Source organism: Bidens hawaiensis, unplaced genomic scaffold (genome assembly GCF_021521415.1).
Source record: "Bidens hawaiensis isolate Kalapana, Puna unplaced genomic scaffold, B.hawaiensis_p1.1 tig00035612_1, whole genome shotgun sequence".
Lineage (NCBI taxonomy): Eukaryota > Viridiplantae > Streptophyta > Magnoliopsida > Asterales > Asteraceae > Bidens > Bidens hawaiensis.
The window spans coordinates 29,503-54,924 of record NW_027496202.1 but is presented as its reverse complement, the minus strand read 5'-3'; the positions used below and the strand labels follow the sequence as shown (position 1 = coordinate 54,924).

General features: G+C 35.2%; 1 long non-coding RNA gene across 1 annotated transcript; it reads left to right on the top strand.

Moving 5' to 3' along the window:
- The first annotated feature begins 1,906 nt into the window (after nt 1-1,906).
- On the top strand, nt 1,907-2,900 carry LOC143587611 (uncharacterized). Its single transcript, XR_013144927.1, has 2 exons — nt 1,907-2,367; nt 2,527-2,900. It is a non-coding gene; the product is annotated as an uncharacterized LOC143587611 (long non-coding RNA).
- Nucleotides 2,901-25,422: the final 22,522 nt, after the last annotated feature.

Here is a 25,422-nt window from a genome sequence, read left to right as displayed (position 1 = left end):
AATTTAGAACTTGAAAACGACCGTGTAAAACAAACCGACCATTCATGTTTATTATTTATTTCCTTTTCATTTTAGAAATATAACATGATATGCGTTTATACTTGTGAAACACAATGTATTAAATTAGTTCAATAAATTCCCTAGCATTTTTTTGGGATATTGATTTTTAATACTCCCAACTTTCACCCGTTGGATGATAATACTCCCAACTTTCGATTTGTTAAACACCACTCCCAACTTTCACCCTATTTTCTTGTACCACTCCCCGTCTAACGTAACACTAACCTCGTTAGTGTTTTGGATAACAAATGTCATTAAAATTAGTTGAAGGGGTGAAAATGAAATTTATTTCGTTTAACATCAAAATTTGCCTTCACTCCACACTAACCAAATCAAGCACCACCACTCCACCACCGGCTTCAAGTATGCTAGCTCAACCGCTCCTCCAGCAACTCCGACACCGTTTCCCTCATCAGAATCAATGTATCCTTCATCACCCTCCGACTACCGAAGACGAAACCGAAGAGTCGCCACTGGAAGAAACCAAACCAGATCTGGGAACATAAAAAACTCACCGGCGACGTGGCCGGATTTGGATCCGGCAACGGAATCCCTATAGGACCTGAATCAAAACCCGAAAACCCATATGTAGAATTTGAGCCATATGTAGAATTTGAGCCTCCGACCGACAGTGTAAAAGCTCTTGTTCTGCCTTTTATCATTTTTGTTACTGATAATCGAAGTGTCTTTGAAACCCTGTCTTGATTCCGGTGGTGTTGGATGATAACACTCCCAACTTTCGATTTGTTACACACCACTCCCAACTTTCACCCTATTTTCTTGTACCACTCCCCGTCTAACGTAACACTAACCTCGTTAGTGTTTTGGATAACAAATGTCATTAAAATTAGTTGAAGGGGTGAAAATGAAATTTATTTCGTTTAACATCAAAATTTGCCTTCACTCCACACTAACCAAATCAAGCACCACCACTCCACCACCGGCTTCAAGTATGCTAGCTCAACCGCTCCTCCAGCAACTCCGACACCGTTGCCCTAATCAGAATCAATGTATCCTTCATCACCCTCCGACTACCGAAGACGAAACCGAAGAGTCGCCACTGGAAGAAACCAAACCAGATCTGGGAACATAAAAAACTCATCGGCGACGTGGCCGGATTCGGATCCGGCAACGGAATCCCTATAGGACCTGAATCAAAACCCGAAAACCCATATGTAGAATTTGAGCCTCCGACCGACAGTGTAAAAGCTCTTGTTCTGCCTTTTATCATTATTGTTACTGATAATCGAAGTGTCTTTGAAACCCTGTCTTGATTCTGGTGGTGATCTTTGTTCTTGGTCGATAAGTTCTTTCCCCACAAATTAGCCATGTTTAACAATAGTTGAAAAAGAAATGAAAATTAGGATTATCATGACCTGAATAAGAAGAGTAGCCGTAGGATGATGAGGAAGCCGTCTATTCTGGTGTGGGAGATAGCGGAGGAGGAGCGGCTTTCAGAGGCATATTTGAAGCAGGTGGTGGAGTGGCGGTGCTGGATCTAGTGTGTGGTGGAGGCAAATTTGGTTATATGTTAAACAAAATAAATTTCATTTTCACCTCTTCAACTAATTTTAAAGACATTTGTTGTCCAAAACACTAACGAGGTTAGTGTTTCGTTAGAAGGGGAGTGGTACAAGAAAATAGGGTGAAAGTTGGGAGTGGTATGTAACAAATCGAAAGTTGGGAGTGTTATCATCCAACGGGTGAAAGTTTGGAGTATTAAAAACCTATATCCCCATTTTTTTTAACCTGGTGAAAATATATATCTTTTAGTTTTAATTATTCCCTTTTTTCGGCTTCTTGTAATTTTATAGAACCTACTGTTATCGTCCAATTTATGTGTTAAGTATGCTTATACCATAAGAAACATACAGGAATACAATGTATCAATTGACTTCTACTGGGCTCCGTTGCTTGTCGAGTCAAATGCCGATCATCCATCAAAACATAAAACAATGGAGCGTGTAATCAACATCCAATCTATTAAAAAACACGCACAATACTGGGTTAATGCTGATATACTTGTGTTCAACTCGTATCTGTGGTGGGGGACGCCTACGCTAAAAATCTTGTGAGTTCAAATCTTGTACATTTATAATAAGTTTAGCTTTAATTTGATAAATGAATCTTGAAAATGTTGTATCTCATCAGGTATGGATCATTTACAGATTCCAAGAACTATGACATAGTTAGCAACCATGATGGTTATAAGATGGTTTTGGAAAAGTGGTCTAGTTGGCTGACTACACATATAAACCATAAAAGGACCCAAACATATTTCATGAGTATGACTGCAACTCATAAGAGGTAACTTGTTCTAACATAACATATGTTTAGTTGGGGGAGAATGGACGCCTGCCATCTGGAATTTTGAATCAAATGACTTCGAATATTCCAACTCTTAAATAAAAATTTATCCTTAAGTTAATTTAATAAGCACATAAATAACTTTATGCCTTTTTTCAGGGGCGTAGACTGGGGCATGCAAGGTAACGAGAATTGCTTGAATGAAACCGAACCGGTAACGAAGGATGATTTTTGGGAAAGTGGGTCGGATTTAAAAATGATGAGAATTTTGGAATCATCATTAGATAAGTTGAAAGCAAGAGGGGTGAATGTGCGGTTAGTGAATATAACACAACTTACACAATATAGAAAAGATGCACATCCTTCTATACATAGGATGTTTTATTCAACCCTAAAAGCAAAACAATTATCCAACCCCAAACAATATGCTGATTGTACACATTGGTGTCTTCCTGGTGTCCCGGATGCTTGGAATGAGCTAATTCTTGCTTATATTCTTCAATGACTGTAATAAGTTATATTTCTTTAAACAATGTATTATTTATAGTAATTAAAAAAATAATGTTTTATTGGCAAAATTATATCTTGAAATACCAAGTTATTTATTGTGAAATCATTAATATAAGTCATGATGCATGGCCAACATATGATGCTGGTATCTTCAATTCATGTATCGTATTTTTAGGGTAAAATTAAAATACAAAGTACAACAAAAATAAAAAGGGTGATAAGGATTTTAATCCATTGATTTTAAATTTGGATAATGGAGATTAATTTAAGAATAAAACTTGATGAAAATGACATGAAGGTAATAACCCAATTATGATGATTTTCTCTCTCCATTTGCAAGACGCATGTCAATTACTCCACCATTTAAAAACGTTTATAATTTTTTCATATGACATATTTTTAGAAATTTTTTTACCATAAAAACAAGCGTTTTTAATCTTTAATATGAATATCATATTGTTATATAGAAATAAAAAAAAGTTAGTGTGTTTTTTATATTGTGTTATTTGGTGGTCCATTGTATTTTTTAATTAAGTTTTTTATGCATTGTGTTATAGATTTTGATCATTGTGCTTTTCAATTATTACTCATATTAAAAATAAAAATTAAAACAAAGATTACATCATTTTGTCTTTATGCTCAACATTTGTGTTTCTCTATATTATTGTGTTTTAGTCATTATGCTAACCATTCACTTAAGCTGAGAAAAATAGTGTTATGTTCATTGTGTATTACGTTCAAGTCATTGTGTAATATGTAGTAGGGGGTGTGCATCTGGTTAAGACCGACCCGAACCGGGAAATACCCGACCCGGACCGAAACCCGAAAATCTTAAATTTGAGAACCGAAGAACGGCCCGTTGTATTCATGTCGGGTATCGGGTTCCGTCGATTTTGGCGCTTCGGGTAGATAGAAGAGGACCGAAACCGAGTATGAAGTGAACATATTCTTCAAACAAACTGTTTATGAAGGTGAAGTAGAAGACTCGGCATCATAATCTTCTTCAACGTAATAGAATAGTGAGATGATAACTGATAAGTGCTAAATGAAACAAAGAAGAGAAGAAAATCTTGAGAATATAATCACTAATTACATTTTAATACTTTATGCTTTCCAAAAATCTCTATAATAATATTAAAATACTTTTAATATCTACGCTTACTATTTACGCAACACCCGACACAGTTACACCATTTCAATACCACATAATTTTTACTTTTATATATTTGATTTACGAGAAAGTCTACTCCCACTTTGTTTCTTTGTTAATATATAATATAAGTTTTTCTCTGTCTCATCTCTTTCAATAAAAAACCATGATTCTCTTGTATTCAATGATTCATGCACTTCTCCAACGAGGCGACTACCATGAAACAACTTGATATTGTATCTCATGTCGATGCAAGTATGAACCCATAAGAGCAAAACCTCACCAACGCCGTCTACGAGAGGCACATCACTAGATCCGACTGTCTACTATCGGTCTGTCTCGGTTAGTCGAGTTTTCACTGGTTCTGGACCCGAACCCAACCCGAGACCGAGCATTGACATAAATCAAGACCGAAACAAAACAGGGAAGTGTAGGGTCGGTTCGGGCTCGGTTATTTTAGGGGCGAGTATATCGGGTTTTTCGGTCCGAACCTAAATCTGCACACCCCTAATATGTAGATTCCATTGTGTTTTACGTTTGGTAATTGTGTTATATGTATTTACCATTGTGTTGGGTCTACATTTAGTGATTTGTACTTAGTTTTATATTAATGTGTATCGTGTTTGGGTGTATGCATGTAAGCCGAGATCCTTTTATGATCTCGGTGGGCTTTTGGGCTTTATGTTGGGCTATCCTATATATAGATATCGTGTATAGGGTTTATAGGTTGGCCGTTCATTTTGTTGTGGTGAACGAGTATCGTGTAACCTTGTGCTTAAGCACCCGACGTTAATCTAACGTGTGTTTTGAAGCTTTATCTCGTGTTCATACGTATTATACTCGTCTATCTTGAATCACTTAACGTTATATTCCGCAATAACGTTAAGTTTGTTGATATCATATCGAAAGATCCGCTCTCGGGACTTACAATTGGTATCAGAGCCTTTTAAGCCATTCAAGGCTCGGTTTGATATTAACGGATTCAAGATCTAAGTGTATTTGGTGGTGTGGGTGTTTTTCCGGCGAGTTATTAATCGGAGTAGAAGATCAAAGGCTGTTTTTGGTCAAAGATTGTCTTATCTTTGGAAACAATTTAATCTCATCAATATAGGGGATTTAGTTGTTACCGAAATCAACTGGTCATTTAGTTATCGGGTGTCTTTGGGTGTGTTTCATAGTTTTCGGCCAGTTTTTATCGTTCTCGGCCAGAATCAAAGGTTTTCGGTCATTTTTGTTCGTTCTCGGTCAGAAATAAAGGTTTTCGGCCACTTTTGATTGTTCTCGGTCAAAAACCTTAGTTCTCAGTCAAATTTCGTTCTAGGTCAACGCAGACTGTGAATTATTCTTGGGCATGATCAATTATCCTTGGGCTTTGATTATTGTATTTTAGGATATTTGGACTGTGAAATAAGATGGACCTAATAACTAATGGTAATGGATCATCCAATGCCACACTTCACCAAGAACTAGACTCAATAATGGGAACCACTATTCGTATACCCCGTCTGCTGTCTCATGAGGGTTACAACAGACACGAGCCAGGTGATTTTGCTCGTGTAACATTCGTTAATTTTTAAAGTCGAAAACCCGACCCTTTTTAAATTTTCGGTTTTGTTTCTATTTAAATTTATATATTTTTATAATATTATTAATTAATCTCAACTTTCTTTAATGTATTTTATGTGATCATTTTTATGCATCTATACTTTTCACCACCCTTGTAGTATTACATACAAATTTAAAACATTCATAATCAAGATCAAATATTTATGTACATGTCCCATGCAATTTACTAGAATTATTATTTAACTACTACTACTACTACTACTGCTGCTGCTGCTGCTGCTGCTGCTGCTGCTCCTACTACTGCTACTACTACTGCTACTTTTATTATAATTATTATCATTATCATCATCTTTTCATATTATGTTACTTAACTAATAAAAAAACTAATATATGTTTTAATTACACAAAGTTTATTAAAATAGTTAAACCATTTGAATGCTCCATTAAACTTTTTTAAATTTGTGTTTTAATTATATTAAACATGATTTAATTTCTTTAATTCCATAAGACATAACAACTTTATATTTTCACTATAAAAGGAGGACAAATCCTCCATTATTTTCACACCTCAATCCATTCTTTTCTTAAGTTTAAGAGCACTAACAAGTAAGTTGTTACCATTTCAAGCATTTTATTGCTTTTGTTTTGATTTTATCTTGAGTGTTCATACTTGTTCATAAGTTGTTCTTCATGATCATGTTACTTTTATCATAAAAATATTATATCTTGGTTTTAAGAATCATTATGATCATGGATATCCAAGATGAACACTTTGATTTTTCTAAATCTTGGATCAAGCCTAGTATTTTGCAAGAACAAAAATGAATATATATATTTATCTAAATCTTATGATTCATTGATCATCATAACTTATAAACTTTCTTTTAAATAAGATTATTTATAAAAATTTCTTTTATTTATAATATTTTACAATAGATATAACATACTTAATATCTTTGAATTAATAATTGAGTAAATTAATTATTGTTTATTTTATTTCAATATAACTACTATTTATAATTTTCTTTAAGAGAATTCATGCAAAACATTTAAGTTAATTAATTAATTATGTTACTTGGAAACAAATGTTTAATCATAAATTGTTATTAATATTATTATTTAATCTTATATGAATAAGTTATAATTATTTGTCTACAAACCATTCTTCAACTAATAAACATCAAATGATTTATATAAACTTTATTCATTTTTGTTAAACTCATTAAAAATCCCCAAGTCCCCATTTATCATAACTTTTAACTTTATAATTCTGGTAGCTAGTCCTTGATTTTTGTATATTCGTTATTATTTATAGTTTCGTGAGATTCAATTGCTTCGTTTGTTAACTCGCTTTCGGTTATTATTTCAAGTTGTCTCCAATATCAAATGTGAGTTTCTCACACCCCCTTTTACCCTTTTAACTATTTTGGGGGTAGCATATATATATATCCTATCAACTATTCAATTTCGTTTATTCATTATTTACAAACTACAATTCGCTACATGGACTTGTGTGTTTACTTGTTACTTGCTACAAATTACTTGCTCATGGATTACTTCAAGATAGTATGATCATATGCCCCCCTTTGAGCTCAATACATTTGTTGTTATGAGTGGAAAATGGCCTCATTATCCAAGTACATTGGTGCAAAATCCCAACTGGAAAGGACCTTACTTGCGCTTATCTGAGTACGTTGGTACACAATCCCAGTTGGAAAGGACATTACTTGCTCATTTACACTTGTTCATGGAATTGTGTGATTTTTATGTACGTATATTAAAACTTGTGTGAACTCACCAACTATTCATTTAGTTGACTTTATTTTATATATATGCTACATGTACTTTCATTAGAGGATGAAATAAAGAGGATACTAGAAGTTAGGTTATCTAGATAATAAACAAGAAGATGTTTGTTTTGTTCCTTTTCCCTTGTGTTTGTTCATTTGAAATAACTTGTGTACTTGATGCTTTGGAATGAATTAATGATAATATTGTCACTTAATAGTGTCACATGTGTTTTGGGCAAATCTGTACGTCACACTCAGGCGTTTCCGCTTTAGCCGGGGTGTTACAGCTCGTGAGTGCACCAATTCGGCTAAGGAAGGAAACATGGAAAGAGCGTTGGTTCCTGTGGGTAATGTGTCACACCCGACCAAAGGAGGCAGAACATGCTGGGGTGCAACGATTTCCCATAAGCGCATGATACTATTTAAAGTGACAATATTTAACAAACCCATTTCAATTTCACAACATCGAAAATGTCACATATGAATATTCATAAGTCAAATACAACAACATATAACAAAATATAGCAAACCAAATATTTTTCATTTTTGCTAATATCCTAAAGGTATTTGTGACGTTCTCTTCTCGTTACTCCATAATCAACCTAGATGCAAACCTGTAACATTTCATAAAATAAAGTTTATCAACACAAAGGTTGGTGAGCAATTCATAGGTTTTGAACAATATGCAGACGTTTTCTTCTCGTAACTCCATAATCAACCTAGATGCAAACCTGTAACATTTCATAAAATAAAGTTTATCAACACAAAGGTTGGTGAGCAATTCATAGGTTTTGAACAATATGTATATAGTAAGAAAAACCACGATCTTGTATACAAAACAACAAATAAATAGCAAAAATTTGGATAATATGAGGTCTCTAATAAGAATACATTAGCGGCACCGTCTATAAGAGAATACCAAATAGATTCGGATTTCATGAAGTCGTTAATTAGAATATATTAACACCACCATGCTATAAGAGAATACCATATAGTTCACGGATTTATGATTCAACCCTCCAAAAGCAGTAAACACATAAACATATAATCATGTAAGCATAGAACACAAATCGAGCATTTATTTAAGTAAATTATTCAATAACGGTTGTGGTTTAAGACTCAAATATAAAGCATTTAATTTGAATAAGTATGAAATGTTACCCCCCCAAAACAAAAGATAGAAAACGGGGGATGAATGTACTCACGTTCAAGTAATAAACTTGAAAAGTTGGTAATTTGAAGATTTGCCGGAACGACGAGTTAACGTATGAAGCCTAAATAAAAGAAAGTCTTGGATTTAGAAAGGTTGTCTTGAAGATCTTTAAATAAAATAATTGTTGCAAAAAGTAAACAATTAAAGTTCAAGGTTTATAATGTAACTATTTAAGAATTTATAATAATAACCCTTTAAAAATGTAAGTTTGCTCGAAACCGGGTTAAAGTATCTGACCTTAATATTTACTTAACCTATGTTAAGTAATAAAGTGAGAAAATGCTAAATGCAAGTTTCTTTGGGACTAAGATACTAAAACGGGTCTTTAACGAGTGTTCGGGTTGTTGGTTCGGGTCTTGGTAATTGGTAAAACCCGAAGTCAACTTTCAAAATAGTGAATGTTATGAGAATAACTCAATAAAACTTGTTAAGACTTAACCAAGTATGTATTTTAGAACTAACAACGCGCGCTAAGAGAGTGTTCGGTTTTATCGGTCCAAACTATGTTATGAGATCAAGTTGGATCCAACAATTCCAAGTACTTAAGAAAATAATTAAAATCAGTTTGTAAACTATTTTTAAAGAAATATACAAGTCTAGATAGCTAAAAACACACTTGTGTGTCTTAAGCGAGTAAAAATCGGATTGGTTCGGTTTTCATCTCACAACACGTTTCTTGATGGTCTCCACATGCCCAATATCATAGATCTTGTATAAAAATGATTTTAGAAACTCAAATCTAACATTAAACATGTTTAAACAACTATTTTAACAAACTAGTAACAAGTTCGGTTTACGGTTGGGACTATTTACGGTTAAACCGAGGTTAGTCTCTACAAACCGACACCATGGAACTTCATAAATATGAAAAACAAAATAAAAAGAGCAGAAGTTAAACAAGATTAATATGTGCTAACAAGTTATATAAGTGTGTATATATCAAGGACCACGAAAGTCCTACATGAAGTCTTGCCTTACGAGGTCCGAAGCTTAACCAACCGGAGTCGGAGAAGCAACTACCAAAGGTAACAAGGGGCGTGTATTATATAAACAAGTATTATTAAGACTACATAAGCTAATTAGAAAGAAAGATTTAACTCAGTTTGACTTTTGGAAGTCAAACCTTCAAAAACACTAAGAAAACAACCTTAAGATCTTTGAATTTGAGAGAGTTTTTTGGAGTTGTAGCAGGGAATAATAGATGAAAATGGTGGTGTATATATATGGTAAGTTGAAATGGTCAAGTATAAAGTGTTTTGCATGAAAATGGGATGGTTTAAGTCACATGTTTACTTAAAAACTAACAAAAAAATGAATTCTGTGCAGACCTCCTTAGCTGGCACTAAGGTCTCTGCCCATTGATCTTAGCGCGGCGCTAAGGTCACAAAGGGAAAATTCTGAACTTTTAAAATTGACAGTTTTGGCCCCCGAAGTTGTTTTAAGCGTTTTAAGGCCATTTTAGGGACCGAAAAGGGTGTTTTTGAGACCCGACAAGTATAAAACAATAATGTAACATAAAATCCATCATTTTAATTATATTGAAGGTTTTGGTTTACAAAGCAGGTCAGTTTACATAATAAAACAAATACAAAAGTGACCCGAAATTGACGAATGCCACATAATGCTAGAGGAGAAAGTGGGGGTAATTCGGGTGATGGTGAAAGGGGTACGATTGCTCAACAATTCTCCTAGAATGATCAGATGGCTGCTCTCAACATGAATAATCAGACTGTCAAGTTTTCTCGTGTTGAAGATGCTGAAGAAGAAAATGCTGCTGAGGAACAAGTCAAGGAACTTCAATTTGCATTTATGGCATTCACTTCTTCCAGCTCGTCTGAGGTTAGTTCTCAATTATGTTGTCAAGCTTGTATTGATAAAGTAGATCTCTATAAATCTCACAACCGTACTTGATTGAGAAATGGAAACGGTAAAATCCGAAAACCATAAACTTAAGAAAAATGAAAAGGATTATCTTGATAAAATTGAGGCACGAAAAAAAGGATTTTTCCAAGCTAAAATCTGATTTTAGTTTGAAATGTTGCCACCATCTAGATGCCAAATAGAAAATTGTTGAATTAACTGCTGAATTGGAAGCCTCTAAGTTAGAAGTTTTAGATCTAACTTATAAATTTAAAAGGGCTTAACTAGATTTTAGAAAGTTTGATGGTTCCGGTAAGGTAGTCAATTCCATGATTGAAAACCAATTATGGTGGAAAGAAAATGAAGGTGAGGGTATAGGATACAGTCAAGTACCCCCACCATACAATGACAACTATACCGGTCTTCCTCTTACCAAATAGCAGACGGAAAAGGTAAAGGGCATGAAGTATGGTAAACTTACTAAAGTTGAAAAAATTGACTCGGTAATGGCCACTGCGTCCACTTCAGAAGTGAACAATTCTAATGTGTTTGCCTCATGTGCAGATAGAGTAATCATTGAGGATTGGACCGATGAGGATGATGAGTCTCGTGTTTCAGTTAATAAAGACATTATTTCTGATGCTCCTTTAAAATTACCTGTTTTGAATTATGTTATTCCGACTGTTTGTGTGGGCTCTGTTTTTAAGAGCAAAGATACTTGTGTGGTTGATTCCGTTAAAACTTTGAATTCTGATAATGTAGTTTTTAATAAGTTTAAAAGATCGAAAAAGTCTAATAAATACTCATCGCCTAAGTTTGTTAAAGGGGGATGCTCTAATGACAAAAAAGGTGGTAAGTCAAATCATGTGTCAAGCAGTGAACATCAAGTAAAACAAATTGGTCCACACAACCGGTCCAGACAAGGAGTTGACCAAAATAAATTCTATATAAAACGTCAAACTTGTTTTAACTGTGGTACTCCTGGTCATATTGCTAGAAATTGTCCACATCGTCCATACGTTCCTTAATATGGATTCTATCAGAGGAATATGCCTCGTAATACCTATAAGGGAAGTTTCAGGTATAACCAGGCTAATCCCTCTGATGATGATTGTAACATAAACAAATTTGGTAGGTTTAGTCCTCATCAGACCAAGCCTAACATGTTTCGTAGAGGTGGTAGAAACAGTGCTTCGGTCTCAAAAACAAACACGGCTTCTAAACCTAAACAAGTGGAAAAGAAAAAATCATTTGTGTCTCCCACTCAAACACCAGTGACCAAGTAATCTATTCGTACAAATAATGCCAAATCTTATAATGGTAGACATGAATGGCTGCCTAAATCTCCGGTAAAAGAGGCATCGAACTCAATATTAGATGATCAAAAAGATATGTCATGGCAACCCGTGACAACTTTAGATGAGTCAGGGTCACCCAGTGTTACTATGGATTGGGTACCAAAGGCTAACTAATCTCGCACATCGTGCAGGAACAGCTATGGAGGAATATCATCAGAACTTGGTATGTTGATAGTGGCTGTTCCAGGCACATGACATGAGACATTTCCCAGCTACACGACATTCGAATCTTTTACGGTAGGTATGTTTCCTTTATGGGAGGAGAAAAGGGGAAGATTACACATATGTAAGTAACGGTGTTCTAAGATTTGAAAATGTTAATTTTGTTCTAGAGTTGAAGCACGGTTTGTTAAGCGTGTCACAGATCTGTGATAAAGGTTTCTCAACTCATTTCACTAATAAAGAGTGTTCGATTTTAAAACCTGGTATCATCATACCAGAAGACTGGATCCTTGTACGATCACAAAGAAAAGATAACGCTTACGTGATTGACATGAACAAAAATGTTCCTGATGAAATAACCTATTTGTTTTCAAAAGTGTCTGAACATAATGCCATGCTTTGGCATCGTCGTTGTGACACTCGTCAATTTCAGGTTAACTCCGTTAACTCAAACTCCGTCAATTCAAACTTAAGATCATTGGATCTATAACGCACATCTCATTACATTTAAACTAGGGTTTAAATGACGCTTGACAACTAATACATGTGTAGTCTTTCGGGAATTGCACCGAAACGCAAACGAGTTGACGCAAACAATTGGTGAATAAACGAAAAACGTCAAAACAATAATTATGTGGTAATTATGTGTTATGTGATAACATTTTATAAAACGTTAACTCAATATGCAAACTAGTTAAAATAAGCTAGAAAAGTACAAATTAGAAGTTGAGGGACCTAGATGTAACATGTTATTATAAATAATAATATTAACCTAAACCCTAACACTCCCTCTCTCTCTCTCTCTACCCGATCGGCCCCCCCTCCCCTTGCTCTTGGCTGCCGTCAATCACACACACACATACATACAAGAATTGTTCAAGTTTGTTTAAGATTAAGGTGCTAGGAAGGTATAAACAACTATTCTATGCATCCTTTATGCTTAATTTTGATTTTGAATGGATTAATTTTAAACCCTAGATTCCGAAAATTACATATATTGTGCTCATATGTTTTGTTTTGATTAGACGATGTTTAATCATGTATTGATTGTTGATTTGATAACTAGAATTGATGTTATTGCATGTTAATCTCTTGTTTCTTTGATTTTGAGTTCAAGTGAAACCCTAATCATGTATGTAGTGTGTAATTGATGTGCATGGATAGTGATTATGGTGTCTAGAATGTCATATGAACGGATTGTGGTCTATAGATGGTTAATATGTTGAGTTTAGATGCGAACAGTTTCTGAACAGATTGTGTTATTGATGTTCAATTGACTATAACGGGGTGTGAATATAAGAATTGGTCGAATTTTTTAATATTACAGTGTACTAGGTTGAGTCTAGTTTCTAAGGAATATAAATTTGCAATTTTTGGACATGCAAAAGTTAACTTTTATGATTTTACAAAAATGTTGTGCAAATCTGAATTGTGAGACCTGCTGTTAGGTTGTTTTGTAAATATTATATCTCATGAACTACAAGACCAAATGAGTTGGTTCCACTTCTGGAAGTTAACTTGTTGAGTTAAGAACCAAACCCAATTGGTTTTGCATTAGTTGGATTTTTCATTTAACGGGAATTTTAAATAAAATTCTGTTGCGCATGAATTTGATTGTTGTGAGTTTGCTGTAATGTTTTGATCATTGTGAGAAATCTATGTGGAATAAAAATATAATAAAATATGTTCTGGAAACCTAACACATGTGTGCTTTTGTGACGATTTTTGGTGAATTAATTTAGATACTATTATCTGTTGAATAGGGTAGTCTTTCAAGTAGAATTCTGTCATGATGAAATTAGTTGCTGAACTTTGTGAAAATACATGAAACGTGCTTGTTACTGGATAATTGTTATGTTTTGACCAAATTGCCCTTGCGGGGAATATTTGCTAAATATGTACACTATTAACACTTGACACGTAGATAGTTGTTCACAGCATGTAACGTATCACAAATGTGCTTGTTAAGTCACACACGATTCACAAACGAACACGAAACGTATCTTGTGCTTAAGTATTATGTGCCGAGTCTAGAGACTCGATAATAGTTCCGACTCTTAGAAAATCTCCTTGTTGTTATAGAACGCTAGTGAGAGTTTTTTGTGAAGCGCATCACTTGGGTGACTTGTTTTTGGGAATTCTTTGCAAACAGTGAGTTTCACTTACCCCTTTTAAACTCTTTAAACGCTTTTCACTTGGGAGAGATAACATACTCCGAAAACGCTTTTAGATTTTGTTAGTAAATTATATATCACTTGTAAAGGCTAAGTGGCAAACGAAACAATTGAAGTGCTACACATCGAACCGTTTAGTATTGAAAAATAGCGAGTCACTGTTGAGTAGTACTACTGGGTTTGACAAACCCCACCCAACGCTAAGCTCGACTGGAGGTCGAGTGGGTGTAATTTTGGCTAACACATTACCATGGTCGGGATAGACCTGGTGGCAAGGCACATGATAAACAGTCAGCTTCGGTGTCGAACACTTAGTAATACTTGTTGTATAGGCTAGCTACCTATTTATATATAATTGATTTAACACTATCTGGTAAACGCTAAACGCAAAACGCTAAACGGAGAACGCTAAACGCTTTATTTTATATATACTTGTGAACTCACCAACCTCGTGTTGACACTTTTAGTATGTTATTCTCAGGTAGCCGAGGCGGGCGCGCGGTATAGGATCATGCATTGTTTTGAACACTATTGATTATGCAAACTTGTTTAAAACTGTTACTATGTGGGTTTTTAAGTCGTCCTGCGTGACACAATACTTGGTTTATATATTACGCTTCCGCACTTATTTTCATTTAATGTTTTTATGGTTTGATTATAACTAATGATTCCGATCCTGTTAGTTCACACCCTCTGACGGTAAAACTCCGTTAGTGGATTTTGAGGGTGTGACAGTCGTCTTGGTCATGCAAATGTGAAAAACTTAAACCGTATTCCTAAAAATGATTTGGTGCGTGGTTTACCCCGTCAAAGATTTTGTTACTATTGAAAAGTGTGTGGCTTGTGCCTTGTGTAAACACAATCGAAAAACTATAAACCAAAATTGATTAATACCATTTCATCAGTTTTTCAATTATTGCACATGGACCTTTTCGGTCCGGTTCATGTTTTGAGTCTTTCTCGCAACTCTTATTGTCTCGTTATTACTGATGACTACTCACTCTTTACTTGTGTGTTTTTCTTGTCAAATAAGAGTGAAACTGCAGAATTGATGAAGAGGTTCGTGGTGCTTATGGAGAATCAGCTCAATTTGAAGCTGAAGGGCATTCGTTGCGATAATGGTACGGAATTCAAGAATGCTTCATTGAATTACTTTTGTTCAGAGAAAGGGGTGCTTCGTCAGTATAGTTCTGCTCGGACACCGCAATTGAATGGTGTTGCTGAAAGAAGAAACATGACTCTTATTGAAGCGGCTAGAACTATGTTGTGTTATTTAAAACTGCCGTTATTCTTTTGGGCAGAAGTTATTAATACTGCATGCTATGTTCAAAATCGGGAGCTAATCAACAAGTCTTGAATGAAAACTCCATATGAGATTGTCTTTGGTCACAAGCCTACAGTTGGTCATTTCAGAGCGTTTGGTTGCCCATGTACTCTACTAAATCTTGAGTCAACTCCAAAATTTGAGGCCAAAGCTGATGATTGTTATTTTGTTGGTTATGCAGGTCGTACTTCCTACAGAGTCTACAATAATTCAACCAAGTAGATTGTTTAATCATATGATGTACGTTGGTTGGAAGAAAATGAGACTGATGACCATGTTGGTCCTGACTGGCTGTTTGATTACAATGAACTCTTCAAACCGTTTAATTTGCTTCTAGTCATCGACATGTAAATTTCGAGTGACGTACCGTAGATGTTGAGAAAGATGAATTACATGCTGTCACTCATATATCTCCGGTTCTGGGATGATCACTTCGAATCACTTAATATCTCTTCGCCTGTGCCAGTCAATCAAGGAGAAGAAGTTACTGAACCTGTGTCCTCACCAACTTCATCAGAAGATACCCAAATAGTTGAGGGGGAGAGTCCTATTCGTCAAATTTTTGGGAGCACCTTGTTTCCCGATGTCATTCCGAATGAATATTTTGCCAACACCTCGTACTCATATAGTACGACGACTTCTGGATGGAAGAATCCCCTCACTGAGACTGATGAGAATCTGTCAAACTTACCTTCTACCGGTGCTGTTCCTGAACAATCAATTCCTTCAATAACTCAGCGAAATCATCCGATTGAGAATGTCATTGGTCCTCTTGAAACAGGCGTGTCCACCAGAAGGCAGACCGGAAACATAAAAAGCTGATTGTTTTCTTGTTTTATTTATCAGATTGAGCCAAAGTCAGTAGAAATGGCTCTTCACGAACCAAGCAGGGTGGATTCTATGCATGAAGAATTGAATTAGTTTGATAAGTTAAAGGTCTGGATATTGGTTGAACTGCCGGTGAGAAAGAAAGCGTTGGATACAAGATGGGTTTTATGAAACAAACAATACACAAGGGTTATTGTTCGAAATAAGGCACAGCTAGTCGTTCGCGGTTTTCGTCAGGTTGAAGGTTTAGACTACACTAAAGTTTATGCTTCCGTAGCTAGACTCGAAGCCATTCGGATTTTTCTGGCTTATGCATCGTTCAAGGGTTTTAGAGTCTATCATATGGATGTTAAAACCACCTTTCTGTATGGCGAAGTTAAGGAGGAGATTTACGTGGACCAACCACCGGGGTTTGTAGATTCATAGAATCCCACTCATGTCTACAAGTTAGATATGCGCTGTATGGTCTTCATCAAGATCCTCGGGCGTGGTATACTACGTTGACGGTTCATCTTCTGGGACATGGTTTTAAAAGAGGGACCATTGATCAAACTATGTTCCTTAAAACCGTTGGGAAAGATTTGATTCTAGTTTAAATTTTTGTGGATGACATTATTTTTGGATCTACTAGTGCTGGGCTGTGTTCTGAGTTTGAAGAAGTGATGAAGAAGAGGTTTGAAATGAGCTCGTTGGGAGAAATGACAACGTTTCTAGGGTTGCAGGTTCGTCAGAGTTCGACGGGAATTTTGCTACATCAAGGAAAGTATGTTGAAGACATGCTTGCCAAATTTGAATTTCAAGATTCCAAGAGTGCTATTACTCCTATGGCAGAAAGGCCCCTTTTGTCCTCTGATCCTGAAGGGAATCACGTAGATCAAACATACTATCGATAGATGATCGGGTCCTTGATGTATCTCACCACCAGTCGCCCTAAACTCTCTCATTTAATTATTGTTTAACGTATTTTTAATATCTGAAGGGACAGCCGAAGTTAGGTCTTTGGTATTCCAAAAACTTAGATTTCTATTTATATGCTTTTGCTGATAACAATTATGGTGGAGATGACATTGATAGGAAATCCACATATGCTGGATGTCAATTCTTGGGTGATCGACTCATTTCATGGCAATGCAAGAAACAAAAAATGGTGTCCACATCCACTGCTGAGGCTGAGTATGTTGCTGCGTCTGTTTGTTGCTCACAGGTTATCTGGATGCAACATCAATTGCCGGATTACGATTTGGAATTTCTTGACACACCTATCTTTTGTGATAATGATGTTGCCATTGCAATCGTTAAGAATCCGGTCCAACACTAAAAAACGGAGCACATTGATATCAAAATATATTTTATTCATGACTGTTAAGACCGTAAATTGATTCATCTTGAACAAGTTCACACTGATAATAATGTGGCAGACTTATTTACAAAAGCGGTCGGGACAACCAGATTTATTGTGCTTGTCTGTTTTCGTAAAATGCTTTGTTTCGAGGATTGAGTCTTTTTGAGGATAAATTTGCAGATATTTTTATTATTGCATAATTTTAGGGGGAGAAAATTCAAAAATTCAAAAAGAGCGTGTGTGTGTTTTTGTTATTAAACAAATAAAAAAAAACTTATTAAAAGGTTATTTATTTACTTTCGCTTAAAATTATGTCGGTTGCTCAAGTTGGAAGGACATATACTTGTATATGTTTGGTCCTCTCATCTATTCGTGATTCACAGGATAGCCATTCACCTAAAGACTGAAAGCATCCGGGCGATTGTGATGTGGTTTTGTTTTTAAATTCTTTCACTTAAAATTATGTCGGTAATTCTAAGTTGAAAGGACATGTATTCTCATATGTGTTTGGTCCTGTTAACCACTTATGGACATACGTGATAGCCATTTACCTGAAAACTAAGAGTGACCGGGGTGGCTGAGTTTTAAAAATGTATCTTCAATAACTCTCTGGGAAGTGATATGATTATTCAGTTAACAGCTTTTTGAAGCTTCAATTTTTTTTTCAAATGAAAATTGATCCAACCTTTGGAAAATGATAGATAAATTGTTTCTGTGTGCTTAACGGGTGAAGTTATTAAGCTTAAAATTGTATGATAGCTTTCCATGATGTGTAAACGATGAAGTGATATAAATTAAATCTGCTAAACTCACCGTGGAGAGTCATTTTGAAGAAATGTGCATGTCTCCATATACATCTCTCCGAATGATAGGCAGAAATGTAATTACCCAGTCATACACGAGCCCGTTAGTGTCTTGATCACCAAAAATATTATGCTGTTTTGTTTAAAAAAAATCTATTTGTAAGTATATATATGATATTGAGCTGTTAAATTCTTGATTTTTAAAAAGCTTAAAGAGTCAAACTAGAACTACAAGGGTGGGGCATTCAAATAAGTCATAAACACTCTGAATGAAAGGGATTTAAGTCCAACGTTCAACCTTAAAGCTTAAAAGTTTTCTTGCTTTCTATTAAATTTTTGATCAAGCACTAGGGGGTTGGAGTTAAATTGGGGTGATCTGGGGAAAGCCAAATGCAATTTGAGAAGAGATAGGAGGCATCACAGGTCCATAAGTGATGTCCATCTGAGATTTATGCCTAGTTGCATCTAATCCATATCACTGACGCAATGAAAATCATGCTAAGTTTGTTATACTTGCTATCAACCTGCTCTTTATGTCATAATAACGCTGAACGTGAATATTTTTGAAAGCACCTTAATCAATAAGATTCCATGTTCGGATCTTTTCATAAAGGCGGCATTTTTATCAAAAACTGAAATTTAATCCCAAATTTGCTAATTTACTAGAAGACAGGTGTTTCATGTTATGCTCTCATGACATGCATTTTTAACTATTTTAATTTATTTAATTTGACTTAAATTTTATTTTCACCTCAAAATTACTCTCCTCGAAACAAGTGTTATAAAAAGGGGCTACTTTTGAATTTTGGTTAAAACAAGTTGGGCCTAGAGTTTGTTTACAGATCGTATGGCAATTTTGTTTTGGGCTGCTCTTCAGGTTTGGGCTTGTCTAGTTGGTTTGGGCTCATCTCTCGGCCCACTGGATTGGGATATAAAAACCTCAGATCTCAATTATTTTCATTATTCTCCAAATATATTTCTTAATTATCCTCTTGGCCGAAAACCCTAACCTCCATTGCTAATCTAATCAAATGTGATATTTTCTTGGTATTCTTTGTTCAACAACAGGCGAGGATTGCAACGAATGAATCGCTTGGTTCTAAAGGGTTTAATTAAGATGTGATTTTGATACCAGATGGGTTTCCGTTTGATGATTCAGATAATGAATCCGTATTTTGTTAGACATTTGATTGGATCGGTGCTATGGTTGAGGTTTAAGGAGTTAGTTGCATGTTCTTTAATCCATAAGGATTTTGGTTCCTCTGGAGAAGATGACACATTTTACGAGGAAGAACTCAGAGGGTTTTCTCCTTCCAATTAGTTTGACCGAAATCTCATATGTTGACCTAGAACTCCTGTTCTCGGTGGGACTGGACAGAAAACCTTTATCATTGACCGAAAACTCCTCACGTTGACCGAAATCCATATGTGTTTACAAAGAACATCCATTGGACCGAAATCTATTATAAAAAATATTATTATTTTTCATTTATGGTCCATATAATTTGCTTCTTTCATAACTGGTCCTCAATTGAAAATTAAATTTATACCCTTAAACTTATGTTTGTTGATCAAGTTATATAAACGATTGCTAACTTAACTCCTTTGTTGCAATCATGGTTGATCAAGCACCACTAAAGTTCGTTGATACTCATAACATAGCTGGACATCTGTTTGATCCACCTCTGGCACACAAGGAGTTTAAGTCCATGATCGTCGGTGTCAACACTTGCAGGATTTCTCACGCTTTGCGAGAAAATCCTGTCATATGCAAGACGAGGTTCTTTTATTTGGAGATCAACCTGACTATCCAACAGAATATCTGGTTGATTCTGTTACGGATGTTCTGGTCAGGATGGGTTATGAGGGATCATATCCTCCTGCTATCAAGAAGTTGTTTCATCCTTACTGGAGGTTTTTGATACACACGTTCCTTACTTGTGTGTCGGGATGTAAACGAGGATCTGATGAGATTAGCCACATTCAGATGTCAGCTGTAGTTGCTCTGATCATGGATTGGAACTATAATTATTCCAAGTTTGTGTTCGATGAGATGATGAGCAACTTGAAGGGAAAGAAGAATGAGATGTTTCTTATGTATCCTCGGTTTCTACAGATGATCTTCGATTCTCATTATCCTGATCTTGTTAAGTCCGTTGAGACGTTGGATATGAAGTCAATGGGACCCAACACCTTTGGGTTGATGAAACAGTCCAGGAAGGAGTCAAAAGTCGTTTACAAGGGACTCCACGAGTTAGTTAAGTTTGGCAGGTTTGCTGAAATTGAGACTGTGCCTGTCAGTGCTCAGGTAGCTGAAGAGCATGTGACGCCGTTCAGAGGCGTATTGTTACTTTTGAGGTCATTTAGATGACGAAGAGACAAAACACCATGAATCAGAAACTGCTCCTTCTATTGATCAATTAACGGAGTTTGAGAAGTTTAAGGAATTACTTTAGTCAACTGCCTTGAAGCCTCCTCAAGCAGCCGTTGAAACTCAAGATGAAGATATTCCAGAAGAATCAGATGCCGATCTTATTCCACGTAAAAGGAGAAAGAAAGATCCAGATCAGGCGTACTGATTACTGAAACCACAACTACAACAACATTAAGCCAACAAAAGGAACCAGAGTTGGACACCACCAAGACTCACGTTGATACAGGTCCATCCGCATCTGAGCTTCACTATAAAGAAAAGACTCTTGATGATATTGCCCATGAATTTGATTTGAAGCTGAGATTCCTGTCTTTGACGAGCCATCGGGACCATCCAACCCGTCTGGACAGTCAAGTTCTAGTGCTTCAGAGAAGATTGCTCAGATTCTTGCCATGCAAGACACTTTTTGTAAAATAAAGTAAAGGGGGTTGAACTTGAAAATGCTCCTATGGATGTGCAGAATTTGCAACGTCGAGTCTTTGAACTCGAACAAGATTCAGTTGTAAAGGATGTGCGTATTCAAGAATTCGAAGCTAGCAACTCTGACAAAGATTCTAAGATCAAAGAGCTTCAGTCCAACATGGGTGGTTTGAATTCTACGTACTTAGATCTTCAACAAAAACTCATTCAGAAGTTTGGGGACGAATTCAAAATCAATGACGACTCTGTTGTGAAATCAACCACCACTGATCAAGGAGGGAGCTCCAGTGGTCATACCTCTGCACATGCTGACGCGAATGAGGCACTGGAGCACTATCTCTCTATCCCACCCAAGTCCACTGAACAGTCTGCTCGAATTCAAAAGAAGATTCTCATTATGAACAATTCCAACCAGAACGTTGAATCCATCATTCATCCAGATAAGTTTATTCTAAATTTTCAACATGGTTTTTCTGAGAAGTATGGTGACAGGTCTGGAATCATGTCATGGGGATTCGATATTGATAAATCTATATGGTGGGTTAAAAGAAAGTCCGGGACCACTGAGTACTACAAGAAGATGAAGGACTTTGGATCCTGGACAAAGGTGGATCTCAGTGATCTCATCAATGTTCCCTTCCATAATCCAAATCATGACAAAAAGGCCACAGACTTCTGGAACTTTTTGAAAAGGCAAGTCGATCAGGGATTTCCTAACATGACTATTGCTGAGTCGTTCTTGTAGAAAGCTAAAGGTGTTCGGGATCCGAATACTGGGAAAACAATGGTGAATTTAATGTGGCCCGTTACCAACAAAGCGACTCACATTCCACTATCTACTTCGATTCCTGAAGGGTCATTGGATGAGATGCAGTTCTGGGCATATGACAGTGACACTACCGTTATTGTTATTCGAATGAAGAAAGGGCAATATCGTTTTGTTGATCCACGTGATTTATTGAAATTTCATGATTGGGACAAAAAGACGTTGAATAATTTTCAAATTATTGCCGAACCAATATTTGAGACTGCTGCCAAAGAGTATACATGGATGGTAGCGTCTATTATCATAACAGGTATGTGGTATGGTGGATATAGAGAGGCTGAAGCGAACATCTTGGAGCACGATTAAAAGACAAAGCTAAAAACCAAGGGGGAGATTGTTGGGTCTACATTTAGTGGTTTGTAGTTAATTTTATATTAATGTGTATCGTGTTTGGGTGTATGTATTTAAGCCAAGATCCTTTTATGATCTCGGTGGGCTTTGGGCTTTATGTTGGGCTAGGTTGTTGGTTTCCCATATATATAGATATTGTGTATAGGGTTTATAGGTTGGTCGTTCATTTTGTTATGTTGAACGAGTATTGTGTAACCTTGTGCTTAATCCCCCGACGTTAATCTAACGTGTGTTTTGAAGCTTTATCTCGTGTTCATACGTATTATACTCGTCTATCTTGAATCAAATGACGTTATATTCCGCAATAACGTTATGTTTGTTGATATCATATTGAAAGATCCGTGTTAATCACAAATCAAATCTAAACGATATTGATTATAAATTATAGATCTAATGCTCTATTGGATCTAGTTCATGATTATACTCTTGATTAGTTATATATATATATATATATATATATATATATATATATAGGGAGAGGATCATGAGAGAACTCCATTTTATGGAGAGAACTAGAGAACTAATAATGAAGTATTATAATTTATTTAAAAAAAATACTTTTCAAATTTTGTTTCTTTCATCCTTCTTATATCTTGTTATTCTTCACCACCAAAAAGTATAAAAAAAATAAAATAAAAAATTAAGGAGTAATGCATATATGCTATACATCGACTTTTTTTTTATAATGCATATATGCAATAGTGTGCATTTTGATATTTGAAATAGTGTTGAATAACATTATATAGTTGTTTGTATTGTATATATGCAATAGGTTTATATTATATACAAAAATTAAAAAAAATCGATATATTGCATATGTGCATTAGTGTGTATTACATATATGCGATAATGTGTTTTGCATACAATTATTAGTGTCGTGTTTGCATATATTCAATATTGTGTATTAGATAATGTATTTGTGTTGTATTATATGCAATAAAACACTATTTTATATATACAATACACATTAATGCACATACGTGTTATATCGACGGTTTTTTTAATTTTTTATTTTTTTAGGAACAATATCATCTTATTAGAAGGAGGAAAGAATAAAAAAATCACAAAATAATTTTTTGAAAATAGTTAAAAATAATTCTTTACTAGTTCTCTAGTTCTCTCTTTAAGAGGAGTTCTCTCTAGATCCCACCCATAGATATATATATATATATATATATATAGAGGATCAGGATCATGAGAGAATCTTTTTGAAATTGACAACTATGAGAACCATTTTGGACCACAAAAAACCCAAAAATAAAAAAAATCATAAAATAAAAAAAACACAAAAATCAAAAAAGTAAAAAAACCAAAATTCTTATTTTATCATCCTGGTTTCATAAAAAAAACTCGGTTTAGCTAAATTATATACACATATGTATAATATATACATATATGTACATTTACATGTTTTTTTGTACACGTGTATAATTTAAGATAAGTGATACTATACATATGTGTATATTACGTAACTAAAGATTATATAAAGTTATACATATGTGTATAATATGACGTTTTTTTATTTTTATTTATTTTTTTTAATTTTTTAATGAAACCGGAATGAAATATAAGAATTTTGGTTTTTTTATTTTTTTAAAACTTTTATTATTTTTTGTTTTATGTTTTTTTTAAATATTGTTTTTAAAGGTGTTTTTAGAGGTACAAAATGGTTCTCAAAGTACTCAATTTGCAAAGGGTTCTCTTAAGATCCTTACCTATATATATATATATATATATATATATATATCTATATAGTTATTAGATATGTGTATTAGTAATATGTTAAGTGAAGAATTAAGAGAGAGATAACCTGGACAGAGGTTCGTTACGTTAACCTCAAAACTTAAATTAACAGGGGCATGAACACCCCTAGATATAAACGATGGAACCAATCTGTTACACAACCCGTAACGAATTAGATCCAGTTCGTTAACTTACAGACTCTATAAAGGAAAACATAACGAATATTTGATTCGTTATGCCCCATTCGTCAACATTCCATGACGAATGGGAACTAACATAATGAACTAGCAGTCCATTCGTTAAACATCCATAACGAATGGACTTTACATTAAACAAACTAGCTAATTCATTAAACATCCTTAACGAATTAGCCTTACATTAATGAACTAACTGATAATTCATAAGTATTTTTCATTATAATAATAATAAATATAAAACGATAAATACAAAGACACGAAACGACAAAATCGTGCACTAACAAACACCCCTTCGTCTTGAGCTCTTTGTCTTTAATTTGGTTGAAGCGCCTTGATTGCCAGTCTCTGCAACTCTGAATCCCAAATTTGTGACACACGCGTACGCCACGCTGGAATTGCACATCATTGTCTGTCTCTGTTACGTTAATGAGCCACATTGGATCGATTAGTCGTATAAAGCTCGTTTTCAGCCCTTTTCCCAGCACAATAATGGCCTCGCCAGTATGGTTGTCATAGTACCATCGGTTGAAGGAGAGTTGCAAACTCTGTGGGAATGTCTTCACCGGTACTTCTTTCATCGCCTTTGGTGGTTTTACCTTAAGCACCAGGTTCCTCCCACCCGTACGTGGATCAATCTCGTTAATACCCTTACGGATCCGAATCTGCGGCATAAAGAACTTGAACCCGTGGTTTACTTCGAACAGCAGGTGTTGGTGAAACCATTCTGCATTACGATTTCCACCGCGGTCCATAAAAGGTCGATTCATGAGGGTGAGAACATCCCAACGCGGTAATGAGAGAACGTCAGTGATGTTCTGATAATACTGAACACCGTTCTCCCATTTGATAATGCAGACCTTTAATTCAGAATCATAAATCTAGGATACGATATCACATTTAACAGTCGACACGGCTTTGAATTTGGTCTATTGATTAGCTTTAGCACTTGCGATAACGTCCTGCTTTTGTTCTTCATCCACGTATATGTACGCCTCAATAATCTC